At 45.7% G+C, this 18,348-nt stretch overlaps 1 long non-coding RNA gene across 4 annotated transcripts in view; it reads right to left on the reverse strand.

The window, feature by feature from the left end:
* Window positions 1–18,348, reverse strand: part of LOC140469145 (uncharacterized) — a 47,754-nt gene that overhangs the window by 15,725 nt on the left and 13,681 nt on the right. For 2 of the 4 annotated variants that reach the window (XR_011955977.1, XR_011955976.1), the window contains 2 exons: window positions 11,692–11,798; window positions 413–483 (listed from right to left, as the gene is read on the reverse strand). This is a non-coding gene — a long non-coding RNA (uncharacterized lncRNA). Of the gene's footprint in view, window positions 1–412; window positions 484–11,691; window positions 11,799–11,938; window positions 12,009–18,348 lie in introns of those variants that run through there. The other 2 variants (XR_011955979.1, XR_011955978.1) reach the window with 2 other exon arrangements.

Genomic DNA, 18,348 nt, shown 5'->3' on the forward strand with positions numbered 1-18,348 from the left:
GATGGGAAACCATTCGGGTACAGTACATTACCCTGGAGGATGCTCACTTTCTTTAATATTGTTGGGGGGGGGGGGGGTGCACTGATGCAGGCAAGTGGAGGATGTTCCAACACAACCCTGATGTGTATCTTATAGGGAGCAAACAGACATTGGGGAATCAGCGGTTTGGAAAGAACTGAGATTGTTCTCCTTGTACCAAAGGAAACTTGGGGAGCTGTGACAAAGCGGTTTACAAAAGTTATACGTTATAATAATAAACCTTACACCCATCAGCTCATTATACAAGGGTTACAGGACACATGCTGAAGATTTGGGAAGAACTATTGAGAGGATGGTTGGATTCAAAGGAGAACTTTTATTCAGCAAATGGTATTGATCTGGAACACAATACTCACACAATGTGAATATCCAGGTCCTGATGAATGGAGTAATTCTGTCAGAGTTTGGCGTTACAATGACTGAGATTACCATTTGAATATCTGCCTGTAATACAAGTTTATAAAATCCGTCACTGTCAGTTCAAGTTTGAAACTCATACAATCCCCTCCTCCCGGCCCAGGATGACTGTACACATTACCCCTGGTGGAGGTTAGCAGGCACTTCAAGGGCAAATCTATGTGGGTTTCTATGAGTTTCCACATTGGAACTTCATGTGACTGAACATGGGACAGAATGTTCCAAGATTCAATGAGATATGGAGAGCAGGATTTGCTTCCTTTTCATTCCTTCCGTTCTGCCGCTGTGCCTCCACAATAAGACATGGGGTGAGAAAGGCTCATGCAGCTCGATGGGGAAGATGTCTCCATTCTGACCAATGGGCAGCAAGCTCCTCCCAGTCATGAAACAGAGTATCCCTGAAAGATAGCAACTGAGCATGCTTCCCACTGCCCAGTGCTCACAGGACATGTTTAGAATAATTAGGGGGGAAATCTCCTAGAAAAGGCATAACAGGAAAGTTCCAAAAGGAATATAAACAGTTAACAGAGAGATATTCACAGGAAACCTGGGCAACAAGTTGGCAAATAGAGTATAACTTGGGATAAACTGTAGAAAGCTGCACCACAAAGGGACTGGGGGAAAATGAGCAGGAAACACAGAAAGCGAGCACACAGTTACAACATGGAATCAGGAAGGGGAATGGAATGCTGTCCCTTATTTCAAAGAGTTTGCAATATAAGAGTTTGGAGTATATACCTTAGGGCAACTAAACAAATGGCAAGTGAGACCACATCTGGAGTAAGCTGAACAGATTTGGTCACTTTAGTTCATGAAATAGAGCAGTTTATTGGAGACATTTCAGAGAAGATCCTTTGGGATGATCCCTGTTTTGAAAGGATTATCCTGTAAGCAAAGGCTGAATAAATTGGGAATCTACTCACTGGACTTTGGAAGAATGAGAGGAGATCTCTTTGAAACATACAGGATTCTGTCGAGTTTTGACAGGGTAAATTTGGAGAGGGTGAGTCTTGAACCAGATTCTGGGTCAGTCGCGGAATCAAGGATTCTGTTTCAGATTTGTCAAGTTAAAGGCAACACCGACACAGGTTAGGGTTTCAGTAGCAATGGAGCTGGGGTGAGAAGGAGACAAGCAACATTTTAGAGATTGGAATTCGTGGTGTTTGTGATTGTGTAGATGTCTGATCAGGAGGTCACCTTGGGGTCAGATATGAGAGTAATATTGTGAATAATGTAGCTCTGCAATTTAACAATTGCAGTGTTTCATTGGAGTGAATTGCAGCTAGTCGAAGCGTGGTAAGCAGTTTGATAACTGAGTAATAGTGGAGTAATGGAGATGGATGATGGGGAGGGAGAGCTGGGCATTGTCAGTGTACATGTCAAACCTAACAGTGCTTGTACCAGAACTTGCCGATCAATCAAAAGACTCCCATTTATGTTACTTGTATAAAGTAACTAAGTAATTAATTAATTAAGCAGAGATGGCTGGGCAGGTGATGTGCTGTAGCTGTATGATGTGGGAGCTGGCTGATCCCATTGTGAATGGCAGTGACCACATCTGCAGCAAGTGTTGGTTGCTGGAAGAACTCCGGATCAGAGTTGATGATCTGGAATCTGAGCTTCAAACACTGCGGCACATCCGGGAGGGGGAAGAGTTACCTGGACACTTTGTTTCAGGAGGCAGTCACACCTGGGAGATTAAGTAATTCACATTCAGCTCGTGATCAGGCTCATCAGAGTGTGACTGTAAGTGAGGCAGGTAGGGGGAACCTGAGTTCAGGAGCCTCAGCCCTTGACACTGTCCAACAGGTACGAGATTCTTGCACCCCGTTCTGATGAGGAAAAGGGCTCTGGACAGGATGAGCCAACTGATCAAGGCACCATGGTGCAGAAGGCCATTCAAGAGGGGGGAGTTAATAGACAAGTAGTGGTTATAGGGGATTCTATAATTCGGGGGGCAGATAGTATCCTTTGCAAGCTAGATCGGGAGTCTCGCATGGTGTTGCCTGCCCGGTGCCAGGGTGCGGGACATCTCCGACTGGCTTGAAAGGATATTGGAGCGGGAGGGGGAGGATCCAGTTGTTGTGGTCCATGTTGGGACTAACAACATAGGCAAGACTAGGGTGGAGTACCTATTTGGGGATTACGAGGCACTAGGCAGGAAATTGAAGCACTGGTCCTCAAGGGTCACAATCTCCGGATTACTGCCCGAGCCACGTGCCAATTGGCATAGGGGCAAGAAAATTAGGCAAGTAAACACGTGGCTAAGGGATTGGTGTGGGAAAGAGGGATTCCACTTCATGGGGCATTGGCATCAGTTTTGGAACGGGGGGGGGATCTGTACTGTTGGGACGGTCTCCACCTGGAACCGATCAGGTACCAATGTTCTAGCGAAGAGGATAAATAGGGTGGTCAGTAGGACTTTAAAGGGGGGGGAAGGGAAAGTGAAAGCAACAGGGAGTATGGCGTTAAATGGAAAGACAAGCAGCAGGATAGCATGTGTCCAGGCGGATTTAAAATTGAGGCAGACTTGGAATGCAGAAAAAAGCAAGGATAACTTAGGACATCATATGACTTCCAATATCTCTAATGATAAGAAAGTTAGCATTAAGGTGCTTTACCTGAATGCTCGTAGCATTCATAACAAAGATGATGAACTAATGGCACAGATCACAGTGAATGATTATGATGTAGTAGGCATCACAGAGACTTGTTTACAAGGGGGTCGGGACTGGCAGTTAAACCTCCAAGGATTTTCAACTTATCGAAAAGACAGGGAGGTCGGCAGAGGGGGTGGTGTTGCCTTGTTAGCGAAGAACAATATTCAATGTATGATACTGAATGACATATCGTCAGATGATGTGGAGTCTGTGTGGGTGGAATTGAGGAACCACAAAGGCAAAAAAACCATAATTGGAGTTGTGTACAGACCTCCTAACAGTGGTCAGGAGCAGGCATGCAACATGTATCAGGAAATAGAGAAGGCATGTCAGAAAGGCAAGGTCACGGTCATCATGGGAGACTTCAATATGCAGGTGGACTGGGTAAATAATGTTGCCGGTGGATCCAAAGAAAGGGAATTCATGGAATGCTTACAGGATGGCTTTTTGGAACAGCTTGTCATGGAGCCCACAAGGGAGCAGGCTATTCTGGACCTAGTGCTTTGCAATGAACCAGACTTTATAAAAGATCTTAAAGTAAGGGAACCCTGATGAAGCAGCGATCATAATATGGTAGAGTTCAGTCTGGAGTTTGAAAGAGAGAAGGCAAAATCGGATGTAATGGTGTTACAGTTAAATAAAGGTAATTATGAGGGCATGAGAGAGGAACTGACAAAAATAGACTGGAAGCAGAGGCTTGCGGGGAAGACAGTAGAGCAAAAATGGCAGGAGTTTGTGGGTATAATTAAGGACACTGTACAGAGGTTCATCCCCAAGAAAAGAAAGATTATCCAGGGAGGGATTAGACAGCCATGGCTGACAAAGGAAGTCAGGAAATGTATTAAAGAAAAAGAGAGATCCTATAAAGTGGCCAAGAACAGTGGGAAATCGGACGATTGGGAAGGCTACAAGAACAAACAGAGGATAACAAAGAGAGTAATAAGAAAGGAGAGGATCAATTATGAAGGTAGGCTAGCCAGTAATATTAGAAACGACAGTAAAAGTTTCTTTCAATACATAAGAAACAAACGACAGACAAAAGTAGACATTGGGCCACTTCAAACTGATGCTGGAAGCCTAGTGATGGGAGATAAGGAAACAGCAGGAGAACTTAACAAGTACTTTGCGTCAGTTTTCACAGTGGAAGACAGGAGTAGTATCCCAACAATTAAAGGGAGTCAGGAGGCTGAGTTGAGTATGGTTGTCATTACAAAAGAGATAGTGCTAGAAAAGCTAAAAAGTCTTAAAATTGATAAATCTCCTGGCCCCGAAGGGATACATCCTAGAGTTCTGAGAGAGGTGGCTGAGGAAATAGCGGAGGCATTGGTTGAGATCTTTCAAGAGTCAGGGAAAGTCCCGGATGATTGGAAGATGGCGGTTGTAACCCCATTGTTCAAGAAAGGATCAAGACAAAAGATGGAAAATTATAGGCCAATTAGCCTAACCTCGGTTGTTGGTAAAATTCTAGAATCCATCATTAAGGTTGAGGTTTCTAAATTCTTAGAAGAGCAGAGTCTGATTAGAACAAGTCAACATGGATTTACTAAGGGGAGGTCATGCCTGACAAACCTGATGGTATTCTTTGAAGAGGTGACAAGCAGGTTAGGCCAGGGAAACCCAGTGGATGTGGTCTATCTGGACTTCCAAATGGCCTTTGATAAGGTGCCACACGGGAGGCTGCTGAGCAAGGTGAGGGGGCATGGTGTTCGAGGTGAGCTACTGGGATGGAATGAGGATTGGCTGTCTGACAGAAGGCAGAGAGTTGGGATAAAAGGTTCTTTTTCAGAATGGCAGCCGGTGACGAGCGGTGTCCCACAGGGTTCGGTGTTGGGGCCACAGCTGTTCGCATTATATATTAATGATCTGGATGAAGGGACTGGGGGCATTCTAGCGAAGTTTGCCGATGATACGAAGTTAGGTGGACAGGCAGGTAGTACTGAGGAAGTGGGGAGGCTGCAGAAGGATCTAGACAGTTTGGGAGAATGGTCCAGGAAATGGCTGGTGGAATTCAACGTGAACAAATGCGAGGTCTTGCACTTTGGCAAAAAGAATAAAAGTACAGACTACTTTCTAAACGGTGAGAAAATTCATAAAGCCAAAGTACAAAGGGATCTGGGAGTACTAGTCGAGGATTCTCTAAAGGTCAACATGCAGGTTGAGTCTGTGATTAAGAAAGCGAATGCGATGTTGTCACTTATCTCAAGAGGGTTAGAATATAAAAACACCATTGTGCTACTGAGACTTTATAAAGCTCTGGTTAGGCCCCATTTGGAGTACTGTGTTCAGGTTTGGTCCCCACACCTCAGGAAGGACATACTGGCACTGGAACGTGTCCAGCGGAGATTCACACGGATGATCCCTGGAATGGTAGGTCTAACATATGAGGAACGGCAGAGGATCTTGGGATTGTATTCATTGGAGTTTAGAAGATTAATGGGAGACTTAATAGAGACGTACAAGATAATACATGGCTTGGAAAGGGTGGATGCTAGGAAATTGTTTCCGTTAGGTGAGGAGACTAGGATCCGTGGACACAGCCTTAGAATTAGAGGGGGTCATTTCAGAACAGAAATGCAGAGACATTTCTTCAGCCAGATAGTGGTGGGCCTGTGGAATTCATTGCCGCAGAGTGCAGTGGAGGCCGGGACGCTAAATGTCTTCAAGGCAGAGATTGATAGATTCTTGTTGTCTCGGGGAATTAAGGGCTACGGGGAGAATGCGGGTAAGTGGAGTTGAAGTGCCCAGCAGCCATGATTGAATGGCGGAGTGGACTCGATGGGCCGAATGGCCTTACTTCCACTCCTATGTCTTATGGTCTCAGGACTTTTGCAGTCACATTGAGATTTGAAATATTCGCCCACGGACAGAATACACACCTTTCCTTCCACATGAAAAGGCCAATGATATTCAGATCGGCACGGATCAAGTAACTATCAGATCTGAACATGAAATTCCATTTGAATTTCTCATCCACAAATCCACCCTTTCAGTACCATACAACAGAGCACACAAGTTACCACTGTTAATTACAGGATGGAAATTCATAAGACAATTGTAGTATTAAACTGTAGTTTTCTTGTTCCCCCAAAGCTTTAAACCTCAGTCTCACAATTTCTCTCTTCTGTGAACTGAAATCCAAACCAATCTCCCCCCACTCCTTTCCTCCACACCCATGCCTCTCACACTCTCTCTTCGAATTCAGTTTCCTAGCTCCTGATGAGAACCATCCTGCATACACTGCTTCCTGCACACTCTGGCCAAGACCCATCTTACTAAAATGAGCCAAATTAGAATTCTAACTGCAGACCCATCCTTGTCCCTTTCCATAACAAACCTGAATCTTCACAAAAGAGTTCTGATAACTTTCTGCAAAACACTGCACCACGGATAGTCTGATCACATGTCAGGGTAGCAAGAGAAGGGCCATTCCCCTGGGTCCTGCTCCCAGAGGGATGAAGCTGCTAATGATAGATTAATCCCTCACACCCACAGCCTCCTTCCCAGGCACTGACCTATGCTACACATAGTCCCACAATTGTCTAGCACTGCGCCCGCGCACTGGTCTCCCCTCCTACAGCACGTGCTCCCGATCATACAGAGTCCGGGTGATTGACAGTAGCTGCTGCCCAATATATCAGAATCCCTACAGTATGGAAACAGGCCCTTCGGCCAAATAAGTCCATACCGACCCTCCTAACAGTAACTTACACAGACCCATGCCCCCTAACTAATGTAACTAATACTATGGGCAATTTCGAATGGACAATTCACCTGCCCTGCACATCTTTGGATTGTGGGAGGAAATCGGAGCACCCGGAGGAAAACCCCTCAGACACAGGGCGAATGCGCAAACCCCACACAGTCGCCCGTGGCCGGAATCGAACCCGGGTACCTGGTGCTGTGAGGCAGCAGTGCCAACCACTGAGCTGTCTCTATCGACAGGAGGGGGCGGGGCTGGAGGACTGGGATAACAAGATTATAATCAATGAATGAATGTGGAGGGCACTGGGGGATGGACAGGTCAGTGAGGGACAGGAGCAGTGCAGCAGCAGGAGGGGATCCTGGACAAACTGAGCAATAGGAGAGTCTGACAGGAGAGAAACTACAGGAAGGTTTTGTTTGGAGGCTCAGGCAGGGACAGCTGGGAGACAGTATGGCCTGGTGGCTTGGGCAGGTTTACTAATCAGCCTCTTCAAAGATGCTGTTACTCAACTCCAAACCCGATCCTCCTGGTCCAGAGGCAAGGACACTTACACTATTTCCTGGTGGGCAAGGGATACAGAGACTGCCTTTCAAAAGGAACTCACCTGTGTTGGTGACATTAACAAGACTCAATACAGACTCACTGACAAAATGCTGGTGTACTTGAACTTCATCCAGAATATTAACACCTTTAACTAGGCAACGCAGACCCCAATGTACAGTTAAATCCTGGATACTAATAACAGCTTTGTGCATGGGAAATCATAGCTCATGAATTTGACTCAGTTTTTTTGAAGAAGTAACAAAGAGGATTGCTGAGGTCAGAGCATGGACATGATCTACATGGACTTCAGTAAGGTGTTTGAAAAAGGTTCCTCATGGGAGACTGGTCAGCAAGGTTAGATCGCATGGAGTACAGAACTGGCCCGAAGGTAGAAGGCAGAGGGTGCTTTTCAGGCTGGAGGCCTGTGACCAGTGGAGTCTCACAAGGATCGGTGCTGGATCCACTACTTTTCGTCATTTATATCCATGATTTGGTTGTGAACATAACAGGTATTTTAAGTAAGTTTGCAGATGACACCAAAATGGGAGATGTAGTAAACAGTGAAAAAGATTACCTCAGAGTACAAGAGGATCTGGATCAGATGGTTGATGGACTGAGGAGTTCAGTTTAGCAAAATGCGAGCTGCTGCATTTTGGAAAAGCAAGCTTTAGCAGGACTTATACAGTTAATAGTAAGTTCCAGGGGAGTGCTGCTAAACAGAGTCATTGGAGTGCAGGTTCATAGTTCCTTGACAGGAGATTAGCAAGTAGATAGGATAGTGAAGGCGGCAGTTGGTCTGCTTGTCTTTATTTGTCAGAGCATTGAGTATAGGGGTTGGGAGATCATATTGCGGCTGAACAGGATATTGCAAAAGTTGCTGAATCAATATTCCATATAATTCTGTACTCCTTCCTATCAGATGGATGTTCTTAAACTTTAAAGAGATCAGAAAAGAATTATAGCATGTTGCCAGGGTTGGATAGACTGTTTTCCCTGGAGTGTCAGAGGCTGAGTGGTGACCTGAAAGAGATTTTTAAAATCAGGCTGAGCATGGATAGGGTAAATAGACAAGATATTTGTTCTGCAGTGGGGGAGTACAGAACTAGGGGACTGGGAGGGAGGGTAGGCAGACAGGGGGTGGGTGGATCGAGAGGGGTGGGACAAAAATGGGTGGGTAAAGAGAGGGGGGGGACAGAGAGGGGAGCCACAGAGACGGGTGGGGAGAGAAAGTGGGATTGGAGAGGAGGGGAACAGACAGGGGGAGGGGGGGGCGGGGCAACTGACAGAAAGGTGGAACAGACCCGTGGGGGGGGGGGGTGGAGGGAAGCAGACAGAGCGGGTGGAGATGGGGGGGAACAGAGGGGGAAGATGGAGAGTTATTTTAAAGATCTAAAACTCAACCGTGTTCCTGTTTTCTCCTCCTCACCTTAATTCTCTCTGAAGGGCTCAGAACAACTGCATAGTTCTTGGAAAGTAGAGTTTCAGGGAGATCAGGTGCTGGATGTGGCGTTTGGGGCACGAACATTGAATGGAAGGTGCTGATTCGATTCGACTCCACTGTCTGTGTGGTGTTTGCACATTCTCCCTGTGTGTCTGCGTGGGCTTTCTCTGGGTGCTCTTAATTTCCTCCCACAAATCCAAAACCATGCAGGTTAGCTGAATGAGCTTTGGGTAATGGTAGGTTACAGAGTTAGGGTGGAATGCTGTTCCGATGGTTGGGATGGTCTCATGGGCCGAAAGGCCTGCTTCCACACTGTAGGGATTCTGTCACTGAGTATAGGGATTAGGAGGGCACGTTGTGGCTGAGTAGGGCATTGGTGACGCCAGTTTTAGAATAATGTATTCAATTGTGGTCTCCCTGATTTCAGAAAGATGTTACCAGAATAGGACTCAACCTCTTAATGACAAGTTCCTGGGAAGTGTTGACAGACAAACAGACCGTGCAGTGCGGGTTGATAGTTCCTTGAAAGTGGGGTTGAAGGTAGACAGGTCAGTGAAGGTGGTGTGCGGTATGCTAGCTGTTATTGGGCAGTGCATTGAGGAAAGGAGTTGGGAGATCATGTTTCGGTTGTACAGTTTATTGGCTCAGCTACTTTTGGAATCCCCAGACTGCTTTCAATTCCAGTCTCCCTGCTATTGGAAAGATGTTGGGAAACTTGCAAGAGTTCAGAAAAGTTTTTCCAGGGTGTTGCCAGTATTGGACGTTTGAACCATAGGGAGAGGCTGAATAGGCTGAGGCTATTTCCCTGCAGCACTGGACACTTTAGGTGGCTTTATCGAACTTTATACAATTATGAGGAGCAATGATATGGTGACTAGTTATGCTTTCTTTTTTCCCCCCAGAGTAGGGGAGTCCAAACAAATGTGAATCTTTTTTCCAAGGTGGAAATGACAAATTCTAGAGGAGATGGCAAGTTTCAAGGATATGAAAACCGAAACAACTGAAGATGCTGTAAACCAGGAAGAGAAACAGAAGTTTCTGGAAAAGCTCAGCAGGTCTAGCAGCATCTGTGAAAAGAAATTAGAGTTAACGTATCTGAGGAAGGGTGACCAGACCCGAAACCTGACCTGATTTTTTCTTCACAGATGTTGCATGACCTGCTGAGCATTTCCAAGAACATCTGTACAAGTTTAAAGGGAGTTGTTTGGAGTACATACCTGAGAGGAACTTTATAAAGTGCGAGTGAGACCACATCTGGGGTAATGAAAGAAGTTTTGGTCCCTTTATTTAAGGAAATACATCATTCCATCAGAGGCATTTCACAGAAGATTGACTGGGATGAACCCTGGTTTGCAGGGAATATTTTTTAAGAAAAGGCTGAAGAAGTTGGGACTCTACTCATTGGATTTGGGAAGAATGAGAAGTGATCTCATTGTAACATGTAGGATTCTTAAGGAGTTTGACAGGGTAAATACTGAGAGGATGTTTCCCATCATGAGGGAGTCTGGAACCAGATTCTGGGTCAGTCATGGAATCACGGGTTCTGTTTTGGATTCGTCAAGTTTAAGGCAACACCGAAACGGGTCAGGGTTTCATTAGCAATGGAGCTGGGGTGAGGTGGAGACAAGCAACATTTAAAAGATTGGAATTCCTGGTGTTTGTGATTGTGTAGATGTCTGATCAGAAGGTCACCTTGGGGTCAGATATGAGAGCAATATTGTGAAGAGTGTGGTTCTGCCTCAGACACTTCCCAGTGAGAGGGAGGGGCTCAGCAGTCAGGGAATGTAATTTGTAATAGCAACTGAAGGCAATGGGTTTAACCATTGCAACGTTCCGTTGCAGGAAATTGCAGCCAATCCCGTAGTGGGAGTGTGATGAGCAGTTTGATTACTGAGTAATTGAGAGCGATGATGGGGAGGGAGAGCTGGGCATTGTCAGTGTACATGTGAAACCTAACACGGTGCTTTTGGACGATGTCACCTCCTGGCAGTATTTCGGTGAGAAACAGGAGGGACCAAGTAGAGATCCTTAAGGGACACCAAATCCAAGGAATTCAGAAAGGAAAGGGAGAGTCGGGATGGAGTAGGTTTTTGCAACAACAGTGGGGTCCAATATTAGTTTGTAGCAGAATGGAAGAGAAGGACATAACCAGAAAAGACAGACAGACAGAACAAGGAACAATATCTGTGAATTGGGGAGGGGGGGGGTGATGAGGAGGAGGAGCAGCCCAACTCCAAAAGCACTATTCTTACATCAGTGACATCACCCAACTCCACCCTAGCCTCAGACCATTTACTGAAATACTCGTCCATCCCTGTGGTATCTCCAGACTTCATTATCCAAACACACTCCTGGCCAGCCTCCCAATATTAAATTACATGTAATCTCAAGAGTATCTAAAACCCTACTGCCCAAGTGCTCACTTGTACCAAAACTTGTTGATACATCAAAAGGCTCCTATTAACCAGCAACAATTTAATATTCTCACCCTTGATGTAATTCCAGACTGTGAACATCCCTGTCTCCCTGCATCACACAACCTGTGAGACCCCAACAACTCATTTTCTTTCAGATTCACAACGATGTGTTCATTCATTGTTTCACCTGTCTGGCTATTTCTACTGTTGCCAAGGCAACACGGTCTGGAATTCACACCTTAACCCTCTCAGACCTGCTTTCCTCCTTTAAGGTATTCCTGAAAACCTGCTTATTTGGCAATTCTTTTGATCACCTGACATAATATCCCCATCTGTGGCCTTATGTCAGAAGTTCTCAATAGTATTTCTGTGGAATTATAACCATGACAAAAAAAACAAACTGTTGTTGATTTGCACACACATTGTCAACTCTTCACTGTCGCTGAGTGAATAATCTCTAACAGCTCTTACCCAAACACATTGTGGGAACACCTTCACCACACGAACTGCAGCTGTACAAGGAAGTCAAACATCACCTTCTCCACAGGCAATGGGGCTTTGGCACTGATCACTGGTATCTGTGGAGGGAGAAACACACAGTTGATATTTCAGGGAGTACAAAATGCATTATAGGGAGGGAAAATGGTGCAGAATTTGGGATTTTCAAATTTGTGTTTTACAATGTGCACTAAGTCCTGTAAAACCTCTCATCCTATACCGTGAAAATTTCCTTCTCTTCCTGGTCAATATGTCTTTCCTTTCCCCTGCCCTGCACCTTCACACATTTCCAATGCCTTGATCACAACAACTGTGCTGTCACGTGGTTGAGTATTGTCCCGCCCCTCATTCACTCCGATTGGTTGAAGGACCAACTAGCACCTCTAAGCCCCCATTCCCCCACTCTTATTGGTCCTGAACTGACATCAATGATCCAAGGCCCGTTGTGGGCTCGACCATGCTCAGTGCTTCCTGATTTTGCTGTTGTTCATCAGGTCAGTGTGAGAGGGCTCATCCCTGTTTCTCCTGATGTCAGACAATAACAACAACTACCTGCATTGTATGGAGCCTTTCACATTGACAAATCTCCTAAAATGCTTCACGAATGATGGAAACGTTGATTAAAGAGAACGATTTTTAGATACACATTTAAGGCGGACAGTGGGGGTTAAGGACGATATTCCAAAGGTTTGTGTCCTCGGCAGCTCCAATCGTGGAGTGATATAGGTGGGCAACAGCTTACAACGAAGACAGTTAGTGGCTAACCATAGGTTAACAACCCCATGCCCTAGCCCCCTACCCCACACACCAGGCCTTGTTCTGACAGCCTGCCATTACACACTACCTATGGTTAGCCACTAACAGTCTCCATTAACAGCTAATCACCCTCCCCCAGCCAGATCGTTATCGACTCCTTTATCCAACTGTTCTTCTCACTCTATCCCCACCTATCCTTTACTCCTTTTATCCTCCCCCCACACTAACTTCTGCACTAAAACTGACTTTTTTTTCCTTAGGAACATCTGTCCTGAGGAAGGGACACTGGGTCTGAAACTTTAACTCTGATTTCTCTTCACAGATGCTGCCAGACCTGCTGAGCTTTTCCAGAAACTTCTGGTTGTTGATTCTGATTTACATCTTCCGCAGTTCTTTTAGTTTTAATTTACCGGGAGTTTGTAATTCAGGTCCCACAGCCTCTGTCCCAGTCTCTACTGTCTCTCCCAAACCCAAACAGTGACACTGCACCTGCACAGCTCATGGACAGGTGTTGTCTTGCTGGCCACACCCCTCATTCACTCCTATTGGCTGCAGGACCACACAGACTCTCCTCCCATTGGTCTGGAGCTGCCATCAATCAGCCGGGCCCCATTGTGATAAGAGTGGAGGGCTAATCCCTCTCTCTGCCCTGGGATGAGCTTCATCATTCACAGTGAATGGGACAGTATCAAGGAGCGCAGGGCCTGGGGGCTATTCAGTCCATTGGGGCTGTACTCTCTCCCTCTGGAGATGCTGCAAATCTGTCCCAAGTCCCCTCCCATGTGCCCATAGCCCCCCAAATCTTTCCTTAAAAAGTAAAATTCTAAGTCTGTTTCAGAATACCTGCTGAATCTGTGTCGTTCAGACTGTTCTAGATGCTCAGAACTTACTGAGTAAAATAGTGTTCACATTTTCACTTTGTATTATTTGCCAATTACTTGAAAGTAGTTACTAAAAATTGTGACAGTATTAACAATTCGTCTCTCTCTCTCTGCAAATTCAAGACCTTGGAACCAAATCTGCACCAGATCGAAATCACTGCTTCACCTTCTCAGCTCCAAGGATAATTATCTGTGCTTCAGCTAGCTCTCCACAAAATAGAGGAATGCATCTTAATTTATTAAGATCAAAGAAACAGACCTTCGGTCCAATTCGTTCATGCCAACGAGGAATCCTAAACGAATGGATTCCCATTTACCAGCTATTGGCCTGTATCCATCAAAACCCTTCCTATTCATGTACCCAATTGGAAGCCTTTTAGATGTTGTGATTTTATGAGACTCCACTACTTCATCTGGTAGCCCCTCCCATACACATACCACACTCAGCTTGGAAACGTTGCCATTTAGATCCCTTTTAAATGTTTGCCCTCTCAACTTAAACCCAGGTGCTCTAGTTTTGGACCCATCTAACCTGAGGAAATAGGACCCCGGCTGCTCACCTTATCCACACCCCTCGTGATTTTATAAATCTCCATGAAGTCACCTCTCCGTCTTTGACTCTCCAGAGAAAATAGCCGCAGCCTATTCACCCTCTCCCTGTAGCCCAAGTCCTCCAACCCTGGCAACGTTTTTGTAAATCTTGTCCACACGTTTTCAAGTTTCACAACATCCTTCCCAGAACAGAGTAATTCAAACTGAAAACAGAATTCCAGAAGTGGCTTAATCAGTGCCCTGTCCAGCCACAATATGACGTCACAACAGCTGCATTCAATGCATTGACCAATAACGGGGAGCGTACCAAATGCTGCATTCACTCCCCTGCCTACCTGTGACTCTACTTTCAAGGAACTATGAACCTGCACTCCAAGGTCCCTTTGTTCAGCAATGTTCCCCAGGACTTTACCGTTAAGTGTATAAGTCCTGCCCTGATTTGCCTTTCCAAAATACAACAGCTCACATTTATCTAAATTGAACTCTGTCTGCCATTCCTTGCTCCAATGGCCCATCTGATCAAGATCCTGTTGTATTCTGAACTAACCTCCTTCACTGTCCACTACACCTCCAATTTTGGTGTCTTCTGTAAACCTGCTGACCATACCTCATATATTCACATCCACGTCATTTATTTCAGGGTCCAATATCCATTCTTGCAGCACATTGCTGCTCACAGGCCTCCAGTCCGCAAAGCAACCCTCCATCATCCTCTGTCTCCTACCTTCAAGGTAGTTTTGTAATGGCTTGCTCTCCCTGCATTCCATGTCATCTAACCCTGCTAACCAGTCTGCTTTGTGGAACCTTGTTGAATGTCCATATAAACAACATTCACCGCCTGGCTTAGTCAATTTTCTTTGTCACTTCAAAACACTCACTCAAGTTAGTGAAACACAATTGAGCATGTACAAAGTCACATTGACTCTCCCTGATTATTCCTTACCTTTCCAAATAGATGGATATCCTGTCCCTCAGAATCCCTTCCAACGACTTGCCTGCCACTGACTTCAGGCTCACTGTTCTCTTGTTCCATGGCCTCTCCTTACCACCTTTTAAAAATAATGGCACCTCACCTGTCGCTATCAATGATACAAATACCTCAGGAAAGGCCCAACAATCACTTCCCTAGATTTCCAGAAAGTTCCAGGATACACCTGATCAGGTTCCAGGGCTTTATCCATCTTGATGCGATTTAAGACATCCAGTACCACCTCCTCTATAACATGGACACTTTTCAAGTTATCACTGTTTATTTCTCCAAACTCTCGAGCTTCCATATACTTCTACAGTAAAAATGAAGTGAAATATTTGCATATCTTTCGCACCCCCTGTGGTTCCATAGACAGCCTTGTTGACCTTTAAGGGGTCCTATTCTCTGGTCCAGTTAATCTTTTGTCTGGGATATATTTGTTTAAACTCTTTGGATTCTACTCCAGGACATCCCAGAAAGGCCAACTTCAAGGACCGGAATTTTCCTCTGACTTGATCAACAATGTCCTCCAACACATACCCTCCACTTCCCGCACCTCCACCTTTACCCCACCCCTCCAGCCACAATAAAGAATATAACCCTGCGGTCTTCACCTTCCACCCCACTAATCTCCAGATACAGCACATTAACCTCTTATTTCTGCTACCTAAAGCCAGACCCCACCACCAGAGGCATATTTCCCTCCCCACCTCTATCTGTGTTCCGCAGAGACCATCCCTCTGCACCTCGCATGTTCGGTCCACACCCTCCCAGCAACCCACGCTCCACACCCTTGACCCTCCCTTGCCGCCATGGGAAATGTAAAACGTGTGGCCACACCTCCCTCTGACCTCTGTCCAAGACCACAAAAGGATCTTTTCACATCAGGCAGAGATTTGCCTGCACATCCCAAAACCTCATCTACTGCATCTAGACACTATGGGAAATTTAACGTGGTTCATCCAACTAACCTACACATCTTTGGACTGTGGGAGCAAACTGGAACACCCGAAGGAAACCCTCACAGATACTGGGGAGAATGAGCCAACTCCAACACAGACAGTCACCTGAGGCTGGAATCAAACCCAGGTCCCTGGTGCTGAGGCAGCAGCGCTAACCACTGAGCCACAATACTGTGGGATCTTTGGTGCTGATGTGCTGCCCCACTGATACCTCAGTCACTCACCCTGCCTCATGTCCTGACGACGGAGTGAAATTATCGCTAGACAGTTAATCCAGAGACCCAGATAACGATCTGGGGATCTGGGTTTGAATCCCGTCACCGCAGATGGTGGAACGTGAATTCAATAAATATCTGGAAAAAATAATCTCGTGAACACAAGGAATCCATTGTCAATTGTTGGAAAACTCATCTGGTTCACTCATGACCTTTAGGGAAGGAAAATGCCATCCTTATCTGGTCTGGTCTGCATGGAACGCCAGACCTATAGCAACGTGGTTGACTCTTAACTGCCTTCTGGGTAAACGCAGCAATAAATGCTGGCCGAGCCAGTGACAGCCTCATTCTGTGAATGAATAAAGAAAACAGGTCAGGTTTTGTTCCTTCTCTAATAGGTACATCCTACAAACTGAATCTGAAACGTTCTCGTACACACTGAACAAATACCTTTCCATCCAAGCCCTTAAAACTACAGCACTCCGAGGCCATGTTGGTAAAATTAAAACCCCTTATCACTGCAACTACATTATTCTTACAGATAACTGAGATCTCTCGGTAAAATTTTGTCTCAATTCCCTGCTGACTATTGGGAGAGGGTCTATAATACAATCCCAATAAGATGATCATCCCCTCACTGCCACCCAAATAACTGCCTGGATGTACTCCGAGGAATATCCAAAGATGCCTATCCCCCTGCTCTGTTGCCCCCTTCCAACCTTGCTATAGCATCTATACCCTGGAATATTAAGCTGCTAGTCCTATCCATCTCTGAGTGATGCCTCTGTAATTGCTATAATATTCCAGTACCATGTTGTTCAAAACCATATCCTGAGCCCATCTGCCTGATTTGTCAGGTCTCTTGCACTGAAATAAATGCAGTGTAACTGGTCCATCGCACCTCATTCTGTGGCTTGCTCTCGCCTGCCTTGACAGTCTGACTGGTGAACAGGACCAGTCTCAGACTCACCTCTTTTCTCACTATCTCTTTAGGATTACCCTGAATCCCTCACTGGTTTAATGCCTCCCGAGTGGCACGAGCAAATCTCCCTGCTCGTCAGGACCCCAGGCTTTCCCCTTGCCATGAAATTGGTACCAATGTACAATGACCTCCCACTGGTTATCCTCCCCTTTGAGAAGATTCTGAACCATCTCAGGGTCATCCTTGACCCAGGCACCACCCCATTCTGATGTCTCACTGTCAGCTGCAGAAACAGCAGACTGTGCCCCTGACTAGAGAGTCCCCTATCACCATTGATCGTGTGGAACTGGATATACCTCACATTACAGTAGAGCCAGTCTCAGTCACAGTAACTTGACTGTCAGTGTTACATTCCCCTGAAAGTCTATTACCAATTACATTTTCCAAAACAGTATACTTGTTTGAGAGGGGGGATAGCCAGAGAAGACTGCTGTACTACCTGCCTACCCCTCCTAGCTTTCTTGGAGGTAACCCATCTACCTGATTGTATCTGCAGTATCCTGTAATCCTGAGACTGCCCCTTATCACACCCCCAGGCTCCTGTCAATTCCTCACTGCCTTTAATCACTCCTCCACTAATACATGCGATCCAATAGGATTTACATTCACACTTCTTGCAGACATAATCATCAGGATCATGGAGACTCTCCCTAATCTCCCTCATCCGACAGGAACAGCATGCCACTCTACAACAGGCCATCTCTCTGCCTTAACAATCTACAGACCAAGAAAAAGGCACAGTCTTACTGCTGGAAAAATACTGCCCGAGAATAACAATGCTTATGTTTTATATTTTAAACATTTAATCAAGAGACTGTAAGACATTAAAAAGAAACCCTCACCTTACTCACTATTGTAGATTTAATAAAGTAGAACAGACTAAGATTGATGTTTGAAGAGACTGAAACCCACTGAGCTGATCCCCGGCTCTGAGTACTTCCAAGGGTGAGGACTCTCGGAGGACAGCTGTGAAATGACACTGTTTCTCTTCTCTGTCCACTCCATTTCCAGAGATGTTTATAACTTCACAGCCAGTCAGCTCAGAGAGGTCACTGCTTGGTTTTATTCACTGGGGGTTGCCTTTGCTGCCCAGACCAGTATTGATTGGTCACCTTTGTGTTGGAGAAAGTGGTGGTAGACTGTCTTCCTGAAATGCTGCAGTCCATGTACACCATAGTGATGTTTGGACAACAATCCCCCTCCAGCCTCACCGCCCTCCCTGTCTCTGTAATCCCCCTCCAGCCTCACCACCCTTCCTGTCTCTGTAATCCCCCTCCGGCCTCACCACCCTCCCTGTCTCTGTAATCCCCCT

This window comes from Chiloscyllium punctatum, chromosome 48 (assembly GCF_047496795.1).
Source record: "Chiloscyllium punctatum isolate Juve2018m chromosome 48, sChiPun1.3, whole genome shotgun sequence".
NCBI lineage: Eukaryota > Metazoa > Chordata > Chondrichthyes > Orectolobiformes > Hemiscylliidae > Chiloscyllium > Chiloscyllium punctatum.